This window comes from Arachis duranensis, chromosome 9, assembly GCF_000817695.3.
Source record: "Arachis duranensis cultivar V14167 chromosome 9, aradu.V14167.gnm2.J7QH, whole genome shotgun sequence".
NCBI classification, from domain to species: Eukaryota; Viridiplantae; Streptophyta; class Magnoliopsida; order Fabales; family Fabaceae; genus Arachis; species Arachis duranensis.
Genome location: NC_029780.3, coordinates 62,487,569 through 62,499,940, shown reverse-complemented (window position 1 = coordinate 62,499,940; position 12,372 = coordinate 62,487,569).

The window sequence follows — 12,372 nt, the reverse complement described above, 5'->3', positions numbered from 1 at the left end:
AGATCTAGACTTGTTTTCTAGTCTCTTTGATTCCCTGAGATCTTCATTTGTCTCTTTAAATTTCACAATTGAGCTTAATTACATTCTGTGTTGCTTCTTCAAGCAATTTTCCATTTCTGTTTAAATCTGCTACACTTATTTCATCTTTTACTTCTCTGCTTGATTGCTCTTTACATTTTCTTGTTGAATTTTAAATTTCCTGCACCCAATCCCCTTTACATTTAATGCAATTTACTTTTCGTGCAATTTAAGTTTCAGCTATTTTACTTTCTTGCTCTTTAAGTTTCAATGCAATTTACTTTCTGCACTTTATAATTCCTGCCATTTACAATTCTGTTGGCTACATTTCATCCAATATCCCTTCAATGTTAGCTTGACTAAACTAATCACCCACTAAAGTTGCTTGATCCATCAATCCCTGTGGGATCGACCTCACTCTTGTGAGTTATTACTACTTGATGCGACCCGGTACACTTGCCAGTTGGATTTGTGTGTTGGAAATTCGTTTTTCCACAAAAACCCCATAAAGGATCACCGTTGTCAATGGCTACCATCCGTCCTCTCAGTTAAAATGGTCCATGTACGGTTTCTGTACAGCTAATCAACTGTCGGATCTCTCGTCTTGGATGAAAATTACTAGGCACAGCTACCGCACGGCTAATCATCTGTTGGTTTTCACTTGTGTCGGAATAGGATCTCTCTATCCTTTTGCACACTGTCACTGCACCCAACATTCGTGAGTTTGAAGCTCGTCATAGTCATCCCATCCCAGATACTACTCGGAATACCACAGACAAGGTTTAGACTTTCCAAATCTCAAGAATGCTGCCAATTGGTTCTAGCCTCTACCACGAAGGTTCTGATCTCATGAGTTTGAATGCTCTGTTTTTAGGAGAAGCAAGTCAAACTCGTGGATTAGAAACCCAAGAGATACGCACTCAAATTGTCGCCCAATGACTACGTTGAGCTCGGATAGAACGGAAGTGGTTGTCAAGAACACGTTCATAAATTTGAAAATGATGATGAGTGTCATGGATCATCACATTCTTCATATTGAAGTATGAGTGAGTATCTTAGAACAGAAGCAAGCGTGATTGAATAGAAAACAATAGTAATTGCATTAATCCATTGAAACACAGCAGAGCTCCTCACCCCGACCTATGCGGTTTAAAGACTCATGCCGTAGAAGATACAATATGAGATGTAAAATGTCATAAGTTTCAAAATGAATCTCTAAAAGTAGTTCTTATAAAGTGTGCAGTTCTGGCGTTTTACGCCAGAAAAGGGTTTCTAGCTGGCGTTTAACGCCAGTTGGGGCCATCAAATCTCGGACAAAGTATAGACTATTATACATTGCTGGAAAGCCCAAAATGTTAGCTTTTCAGCCCAATTGATAACGCGCCAATTGGGTCTCTGTAGCTCCAGAAAAACGCGTTTGAGTGAAGGGAGGTCAGAATCCAACAGCATCTGCAGTCCTTTCTCAATCTCTGAATAAGATATTTGCTCAGGTCCCTCAATTTCAGCCAGAAAATACCTGAAATTATAAAAAAATACACAAACTCATAGTAAAATCCAAAAATATGATTTTTGCATAAAAACTAATAAAAATATAACTAAAAAGTAACTAAAATATACTAAAAACTACCTAAAAACAATGCCAAAAAACGTATAAATTATCCGCTCATCAAGTGTTCATGGCGCAAAACGTAGCGTTCAATTAATGAATGTTGCCAAGGGACGTGCACGCATGCAGGGTACGTGCAAGCATGGCTGAGACTGAAAATAGTATCAATGCGCACGCATTTCTTACACTCACGCGTCGATGGTGCAACAATGCAAGGGACGCGCGCACACATAGGACGTGCACGCGTCGGTGAATGAACGCTGCGTTCTCTTTGAGAACGCTATGTTCATCTGATGCTGCATCTAAGTACCAATCCTGACCCACTTCATCAAGGGACAAAAATCCCACTCCAATTACTTGGATGATTGAATTAGAAGGTGTATAAATAGAAAAAAAATTGATTTCATGGGGACCTTTTCTTTTACACCTTCTTTTATTTCTTTTTTTAAGTCCTTTTCCTTTGAGTTAGTATAAGTAGATCTGAGAGAGTGAAAGACCCAATTTGGGAAGCTCTGCACTCAATTTCATTTTATTTTCAGTTCTTCATGTTCTACAATTCTTCTTTTCTTTTCTTCTGTGCTAGAGCAATGATGCACTAAACCTAAATTTCATTAGGGAGAGGAGCTCTATTGTAATCCCAATGAATCAATGAAAATTCTTCTTCTTCTCAAATCAATTTGGTAGCTATTGGGTAACTTCTGTTTTAATTGTGAGTTATTCACTCCGGAAGGGGGTTTAATTCAGTGAATGCAGGTGTGAGCCTCGGAAAGGGAATCACCTTCATTAGGACTGAAGCTCTATCCATCACTACTCTCTGGATCAACACCATTCGGGAGGAATTGAGATCCTGAGAAGTAGGGAGGCTTATAGATGAGAAATATGCACTTAACCTCTTCTCATGATCACTAGATCAAGGAATTGGCAGGTTGATTATGATTAGAGAGATTGGATTACCAAGGAATTGGGATTCAATCACTTTCAATCTGCCATAGATCTATCAAAATGATTGAGAAAAAAGTTGAGACTCAATTGATTCATGAAGGATTGCAATATCTTCAATCCCTGATGAATCATTTTCTTTGAATTTCTCCAATTTAGATCCCTCTGACTTTACTGCACTTTACATTGTTCAGTTCTGTTCTAAATCCCAGCACCTAATTCCTTTTAATATTCATGCAATTTAATTTCTCTTGCAATTTAGATTCTGTAATTTTAATTCCTTGCATTTTAAGATTCTATCATTTGCATTTCTCGCAATTTAAGATTTAGTTCTCTAAATTTCTTGCACTTTAAGTTTCAGCAATTTACCTTTCTTACAATTTAAGTTTCTACCATTTTACTTCCAGCATTGCAATTTCCTGCAATTTATCTTCTGTTAATCATAAATCAACTCATTACTTGCTAGCTTAACTAAATTTATCACCATACTAAAGTTGCTTAATCCATAAATCCCTGCGGGATCGACCTCACTTTTGTGAGTTTTTACTACTTGATGCGACCCGGTACACTTTTCGGTGAGTTTGTGTGGAATCAATTTTCCCTCATCAGTGATCAATGGGAAAGAAGAAGGTGGGGTAGGTGCAACTTCCGTGGGACCTCTTGGTCCTGAGAGGCTAGGGAATTCCAGATTACCTAGTCTCTTGCACTGGCGTTTGAACGCCCAGAGGCTGTTCCCTAGCTGGCATTCTACGCCAGCAATGCTCCCCTCTTGGGGTGTTGAACACCCAGGAGGGCTTCCTCACTGGCATTCAACTTTGACACTCCACTTGGAGTGTTCTGTTTTCACTACTGTGAATTCTGTTTCTTGACTGATGCATATGATCATGACTCTAAAACTGAAAGAAAAAAAAAACAAAATGAAAATAAAACAAATAAGGTTGAGTAAAGTTGGGTTGCCTCCCAACAAGCGCTCTTTTAAAGTCACTAGCTTGACCTTTAGTTCCTTATGGAGGTGAATATGGGCTAAGATTTTCGCCCCTAACAGTGAATTTTCTGCCTGTCCTCTCATGAATGAGATCTACATGCTCTAGAGATAGGACATGGCTCACTGTATATGGTAAGGCTAGCTTCGTAGTGAAGACAACTTTCATGCCAGGTGAGAGGCCTTCAGTAGGAACTTTCTTGTCCCTCCAGCCTTTAGGTACTTTCTTTTTAATACCTTTGTGCTTAGAGCTTATTGAGGGCTGCCCAATACCAAACTTAGAATTGATGTTTGGGGGTTCTGCACAGAAAGAGAGGGTTGGCACAGTAGGTGTTGTACTGTTATCTCTCTTTTAGAGGGAGAATAGGGGTGAGACATCTTGAACAAGATGTGATCCTCCCCTAACTTTAGGGTTAGTTCTCCCTTTGCCACATTAATGATAGCATTAGCTGTAGTTAGGAAAGGTCTTCGAAGGATGACACAGTCATCCCCATCCTCTCCTATGTCTAAGACTAAAAAATTTGCAAGGATGTAGTGGTTTTCAACTTTAACCAAGACATCCTCTACTAAGCCATATGGCTTCTTCACAGTCTTGTCTGCTATCTCTAAAGAGAAGTGGGCAGCTTATACCTCAAGGATTCCCAACTTCTTAATTACAGAGAGTGGCATGAGGTTAAAACTTGATCCTAGGTAACATAGAGGCTTCTCAAAGGTCATAGTGCCTATGTTGCAAGAAATCAGAAAGCGTCTAGGATCTGGAAGCTTCTGAGGTAGCTCTTGCTGAACCAAAGTATGGAGTTCTTTAGTAAGCAGTGAAGGTTCTTGATGCCAAGGCATCTAGGCCAGTTTCACTGACATTTTCTTTACTGTTTTAGGGTAGTTTCATGCATTTTCTTAGTGAATAAGGCAAGTTTTGGATGAAAATACACTCACACCTTGATGCAAGTAACTTTTGTGAACTTTGTATGATTTCATGAGTATTTTGCTAGAATTGCATGATAAATTGATGATGCATAATCTCATGACTTTGGCTAGAGCTTTGATGCACTTTAATTGCTTGATTTCAGGGCAAAGGAAGCAAGGAAGAACCACGTTAGTATTCACGTTAACCTAGTTAACGTGAACACTAACGTGGAATGATGAAAAGCTTGCAACGTTAATGAGAAAAGTGATCACCAATAACGCCTGCGAAGCCATCCAAAGCTCACGATACTTGCCACGTTAACTAAGTTAACGTGGTAGTTAACGTAGAAGAAAAAGGGAACTCCAATGTTAAGAGAAAATGTGAACACCAATAACGTTTTCCTCCAACGTTAGTGGTAAAAGTGAACACCACTAACGTTGGAGAACTTGGCAATGATCCACGTTAAGAGTCACGTTAACTTAGTTAACGTGAACTCTAACGTGGAAGAGGAAAACAAAACCCAACGTTAGTGACACTCACTTTTGTCACTAACGTTGGACCAACTAGCATTGCCTATGTTAACTTTCACGTTATGACCATTAACGTGAAAGTTAACGTGGAGTTGAGATCAAGGAGCCAACGTTAGTGACACTCACTTTTGTCACTAACGTTGGGAGATGGCATCACTACTACTTTAAGAGCCATGTTAACTTAGTTAATGTGAGTTCTAATGTAGAGAATCGGGGCATTTGGAGCGTTAGTGACAAGGGTGAGTATCACTAACGCTCTCGAAGGTGAAACATACCTACGTTAAGAGTCACATTAGCTATACTAATGTGAACTCTAACGTAGGAACAAAGGGCACTAAGCAATGTTAATGGGAAAAGTGATTCCCATTAACGTTCGCAAATGGGTGTAAGCCAACATTATTGGGAAAAGTGAGTCCCAATAACGTTGGCCAAAAATTGAAAAGGCAACGTTAGTGGTCACGTTAAGACCACTAACGTTGGAGTTAACGTGGGTATATAAGGTTGGAACGTTAGTGGAAAAAGTAAATGCCACTAACATTCTCGAACCCACAACGGCACTCAACGTTAATCTCACTAAATACCCAAGCCTAATTCATATTTCTCTGTAAGCTGGGCCCATTAAAGATGAGAACTGCTTCAACTCAAGATCCAAAGCCCACATCCAAGACATGAAGAACTCACTAGAAGATCAAGAGGAGTAGTATATATAGGAGTAGTTTTGAACTATAGAGAAGCTTGGCACATTTGGGAACTACTCTCTATAGATTTACTTTTCTGCACTTTTAGCATGGATTCTTCTTTTCTGTCATTTTTTATTTCTAGATCTATGAACAACTAAACCCCTTTCATTGGGTTAGGGAGCTCTGTTGTAATTTGATGGATCAATTATAGTTTTCATTCTTCTTCTTCTTTCTTTTCTCTTGATCTTGCTAGAAAGCTTTCGATCTTAATTCAATTGGTTAGTTATCTTGGAAAAGAAACTCTCCATAATTGGATCTCCTTCGAGCCTTGGAAAAGGGATGAGGAGATCATGCTAGAAATGCTTTCTCATGTTGGACCAAATTGGGGTCTGGGCGGATATAGTGACATGTAATCCTCCCAACACTTTGATTTGGAAATACATGTGGTATAATCAGTGACCACACTTCATCTCTTCCCATGAGCAATTAAATCAAGGAAATGGGCAATTGTTCAAGCTTAAAGAGATTGGATTGCCAAGGAATTGGGATCCAATCACCTAAGATTGCCAAGGAGATCAATGAATGCATTGATTGAGGAAGAGATGAGAATGAACTTGATCCGGAGAATGAAACATCTCTTGAACCCAATGATTACCCCATTTCTGATCTTACCCATTCTCTTTACTTTCTGCCATTTATTTTCATGCTCATTACCCCAAATCCCCATTTAAGATTCTACACTTTAATTTCTGTTATTTACTTTCCAGTCATTTAAATTTCTGCAAGTTCTCAATCTAAATTCTGTTTAGCTCAACTAGCATATTCTTCTAACTAAAGTTGCTTGACCAATCAATCCTTGTGGGATTCGACCTCACTCTATTGTGACTTTTACTTGACGACAATTCGGTATACTTGCGGAAGGGAAATTTATTGAGAGACAAGTTTTCATGCATCAAGTTTATGGTGCCGTTGCAGGGGATTGATTTTGAATCAACAATGACTAAGTTTGAAGATCACTAGATTGAGCATTTTTCTTTTTGTTTATTTGATTCAATCAATTTTCTTTAGTTTGTTTTAATTTCTTCGTCATCCCCTGCACCCTTTTCTTTTTTAGTTCTTTCTTTCTTTGTTGATTATAATTTTTCTCACTAACCCACTAACTGTTTGATAATTTGCATCACTCACACTAACAAGTACTTTAACAAGAATAGTTTCTTTATTTTATCTCCTGTTGTGCAATCTGTCTGTTGTATGACAAGGAGAAGAGAAGGAGTTTCAACATCCTTTGATTTAGAACCTGAAAGGACCCTATGGAGACTAAGAAGGGAAGCAAGAGGGAAAAGAATTATTGGTGCTGAGGAAGAAGAGGAAGAGTATTTTGGACCCAACATGGAAGAGAATTTGGAGAACAATCATGAAGAAGAAGCTCATAATCATGCCAGAGAAGGCCATGCAAACCGTGCTGGGCAAGAAAGGAGAGTTTTATGCTCCTATATCAATCCTAATCCAGGAAACTGTGGGAGCAGCATTCAGAAGCCCACCATACATGCCAACAATTTCAAACTAAAACCCCAGCTCATCACTCTTGTTCAGAATAATTGTTCATTTGGTGAAAGTGCTCAAGAAGATCCTAATCAACATTTAACCACCTTCCTGAGGATTTGTGACACTGTGAAGTCCAATGGAGTCCATCCAGATGTCTATAGGTTGCTCTTATTCCCTTTTTCACTCAGGGACAAGGCATCCAAATGGCTTGAATCCTTCCCAAAGGAGAGCTTAACAAATTAGGAAGTAGTGGTGAACAAGATTTTGGCAAGATTTTACCCTCCTCAAAGGATCAACAGGCTGAGAACTGAGGTGCAAACTTTCAAGCAACAAGATGGTGAGACACTTTATGAAGCATGTGAGATATTCAAAGACCTAACAAGAAGATGCCCACCAGAGATGTTCAATGAGTGGGTTCAACTTCACATCTTCTATGAAGGTCTTTCATATGAGTCAAAGAAGGCTGTGGTTCATTTATCAGGAGGCTCTCTAAACAAGAAGAAAACCATTGAAGAAGCCATAGATGTCATTGAAACAGTTGCTGAGAATGACTACTTCTATGCCTGCGAAAGAAGTAACACCAGAGGAGTGATGGAGCTGAACCACATGGATACATTGTTAGCTCAAAACAAGATGATCACCAAGCAGCTAGCAGATCTTACCAAGAAGGTGGAGGAAAACCAAGTTGCAGCAGCCATCACCTCATCATCAGCTTAAGAAGGAGTAAACATAGGAGAAGAAGGTGACTGGAAGCAAGCCAATTATGTTTGAAACTCACCTAGACAAGTCCATGATCCATACTCCAAAACTTACAACCCTGGATGGAGAAATCACCCGAACTTTGGATGGGGAAACCAACAAGACCAAGGGCAAGATCAGAGACGCCACAACCTCAACTCCAACAACAATGCAACTCATCAACACACCTCACAGAGATCTTATCAACATCCATCTAACCACCCTTCTCAACCACCTAATCTCAACCCATCATCAATAACCGAAGAGAGATTATCAAAGATTGAGGCTCTACTTAAAAATCTATGCAAGGAAATTCAAGATAGTAAAGCTTTCCGGGAAGAAGTGCAATCCAACATGCAGAATCAAGATGCTGCCATCAAGAAACTGGAAACACAGATTGAATTCTTATTCAAGCAAGTCCCTGGACACGACAATTGTAGCAATATTAACTCAATACCAAAGGAGGAATGTCAAGCTATCACCCTCAGAAGTGGGAAGGAATTGAAGGAGACCCACAAGAAACCACCAGAGAAGAAATTGGATGAAGAAAACAAAGGACATGAGGAAGCTCAACCCTCAAACCCTAAGCCACATCAAGAAGGAGAAGCACTCAAACCATGCTTCTCAAAGGTTCCATACTCCCAGCAGCTGCAATTAAAGAAGAGGGGAGAAAACAACCAATTCTCAAGATTCTTGGAAATCTTCAAGAAACTACAAATAAATATATCCTTTGCTGAAGCAATAGAGCACATGCCACTCTATGCCAAGTTCTTGAAGGAATTAATGACCAAAAAGAGAAGCTGGAAGAATAATGAGACCGTGGTACTCACGGAAGAATGCAGTGCCATCATCCAACACAAATTGCCCCAGAAATTGAAGGATCTTGGGAGTTTCCAAATCCCTTGTATCATTGGGGAAATCACTGTGGAAAAAGCTTTATGTGATCTAGGAGCCAGCATAAATCTAATGTCTCTAGCAATGATGAAAAAAATGAAGATTGTGGAAGCCAAACCAACAAGAATGGCCTTGCAAGTAGTAGACAGATCATTCAAATTTCCCCATGGGATAGTAAAAGATTTGTTGGTGAAGGTGGGAGACTTCATCTTTCCAGCAGATTTCGTGGTATTAGACATGGAGGAAGGAGCTAAGACTTCCATCATCCTGGGAAGGCCATTTTTAGCCACTGTCGGAGCCATTATTGATGTCCAAAAGGGTGAACTTGTCCTTAGATTACATGAGAAAAAATGACATTCGATGTGTTTAAGGTCATGAGTTACCCACACAACTCATTGGGAGAATGTATGAGGTTGGACTCCGTAGAAGCTTTGGTACAAGAAACTCTTGAAGAAGAGCTTGAAGCATCAATAGAAGAAGAATTAGCAGCAAGCGAAGAAGCTGCAGCCGCTGAAATACATGTTCAAGGCATGATAGAAGAAAAGGAGGAAAGAAAAGAAGTGCCCAAACTGGAGCTTAAAGCACTACCAACCACTCTCAAGTATGCATACTTGGGAAAAAATAAAAGTTATCCAGTGATCATAAATTCAGCCCTCAGCCAAGAACAAGAGGAAGAGTTACTTCAAGTCTTACAAAAGCATAAGGATGCCATTGGATGGACACTTGCTGACTTGAAAGGAATCAGTTCAGCCATATGCATGCATAAGATACACCTGGAAGAAGGTGCCAAACCATCCATTCAGCCCCAAAGAAGATTAAATCCAACAATGAAGGAAGTAGTGCAGAAAGAAGTTATGAAACTGTGGCAGGGAGGAGTAATCTACCCAATTTCAGATAGTCAATGGGTCAGTCCAGTTCAAGTGGTTCACAAGAAAGGAGGAATCACTGTGGTGCCCAACGAAAGGAATGAGCTAATCCCTACGAGAACCATCACAGGCTGGAGAATGTGGAAGCTCAATGAAGCCACAAGAAAAGATCATTTCCCACTTCCCTTCATGGATCAAATGTTGGAAAGACTTGCGGGATATGCATATTATTGTTTCTTAGATGGTTATTCAGGATATAACCAAATAGTGGTTGATCCAAGAGACCAAGAGAAAACATCATTCACTGCCCATATGGAGTGTTTGCCTACAGGCGAATGCCATTTGGGCTATGTAATGCACCCGCAACTTTTCAACGATGCATGCTCTCCATCTTTTCAGATATGATAGAGAAGTTCATTGAAGTTTTCATGGATGACTTCTCAGTATTTGGAGATTCCTTCCCTAATTGCCTAAACCATCTTGCCTTGGTATTAAAAAGATGTCAAGAAACCAATTTAGTCTTGAACTGGGAAAAATGTCATTTCATGGTGACAGAGGGAATAGTTCTTGGCCATAAGGTTTCTAATCAAGGCATTGAGGTAGACAGAGCTAAGGTGGAGCTAATTGAAAAGTTACCTTGGTGCACGAAATTGTAATGCCAATATCAAAATCAAGATTTCTTACAACTTCGCACAACTAACCAGCAAGTGCACTGGGTCGTCCAAGTAATACCTTACATGAGTAAGGGTCGAATCCCACAGAAATTGTTGGCTTGAAGCAAGCTATGGTTATTTTATTATTCTAAGTCAGGATATCAATTATAATTATCAGTTTGAATTATGAAAAATAAAAGAGCATAAAATAAATAATTGTTACTTAATAATGGAGAATATGTTGGAGTTTTGGAGATGCTTTGTCCTCTTAATCTCTGCAACATACTGCTTTCTTACTTTCAGAATTTGCAAGGCTCCTTCCATGGCAAGCTAAATGTAGGGTGTCACCATTGTCAATGGCTACTTCCTATCCTCTCGGTGAAAATGGTCCAAATGCTCTGTCACAGCACGGCTAATCAGTTGTTGGTTCTCGATCATGTCGGAATAGAATCCATTGATTCTTTTGCGTTTGTCATCACACCCAACACTCGCAAGTTTGAAGCTCGTCACAGTCATCCAATCCTAGAATACTACTCGAAATACCACAGACAAGGTTTAGACTTTTCGGATTCTCATGAATGCCGCCATCAATTCCAGCTTATACCACGAAGATTCTGATTAAGGAATCTAAGAGATACTCATTCAATCTGATGTAGAATGGAGGTGGTTGTCAGGCACACATTCATGGGGTGAGGAAGGTGATGAATGCCATGGATCATCACATCCTTCATAGTGAAGCGTGAATGAACATCTTAGATAGGAACAAGCAAATTTGAATGAGAAACAGAAATAATTACATTAATTCATCGTGACGCTGCAGAGCTCCTCACCCCCAACAATGGGGTTTAGAGACTCATGCTGCCAAAAGGTACAAATTTTAGATCTAAAAATGTCATGAGATACAAAATAAGTCTCTAAAAGTTGTTTAAATACTAAACTAGTAACATAGGTTTACAGAGAATGAGTAAACTAAGATGGATAGTGCAGAAATCCACTTCTGGGGCCCACTTGGTGTGTGCTGGGGCTGAGACTTAAGCTTCTCACGTGCCTGGGCTATTTCTGGAGTTGAACGCCAAGTTGTAACGTGTTTCTGGCGTTCAACTCTGGTTCGTGACGTGTTTCTGGCGCTGGACTTCAGACTGTAACATGGAACTGGCGTTAAATGCCAGTTTACATAGTCTATCTTCGCGCAAAGTATGGACTATTATATATTGCGGAAAAGCCCTGGATATCTACTTTCCAACCCAATTGAGAGCGCGCCAATTGAACTCCTGTAGCTCCAACAAATCGATTCCGAGTGCAGGGAGGTCAGAATCCAACAGCATCAGCAGTCCTTTTTTAGCCTAAATCAGAATTTTGCTCATCTCCCTCAATTTCAGCCAGAAAATACTTTAAATCACAGAAAAATACACAAACTCATAGTAAAGTTCAGAAATATGATTTTTGCTTAAAAACTAATAAAATTCTATTAAAAACTAATAAAAACATGCTAAAATCTACATGAAATTACCCCCAAAAAGTGTATAAAATATCCGCTCATCACAACACCAAACTTAAACTGTTGCTTGTCCTCAAGAAACTAGATAAATAAAATAGGATGAAAAGAAATTAAGAAGCAATAATATTTCAGAGTTTTAAGTGGAGCTCAGATTCTTATTTAGATGGGCGGGGCTAGTAGCTTTTTGACTTCCGAACAGTTTTGGCATCTCACTTTATCCTTTGAAATTCAGAATGATTGGCATCCATAGGAACTCAGAATTCAGATAGTATTATTGATTCTCCTAGTGTAGTATGTTGATTCTTGAACACAGTTACTTTATGAGTCTTGGCCACGGCCCTAAGCACTTTGTTTTCCAGTATTACCACCGGATACATAAATGCCACAGACACATAATTGGGTGAACCTTTTCAGATTGTGACTTAGCTTTGCTAAAGTCCCCAATTAGAGGTGTCCAGAGTTCTTAAGCACACAAGCACATGGTTAGGGATAGCTTGATTTAGCCGCTTAGGCCTGGAA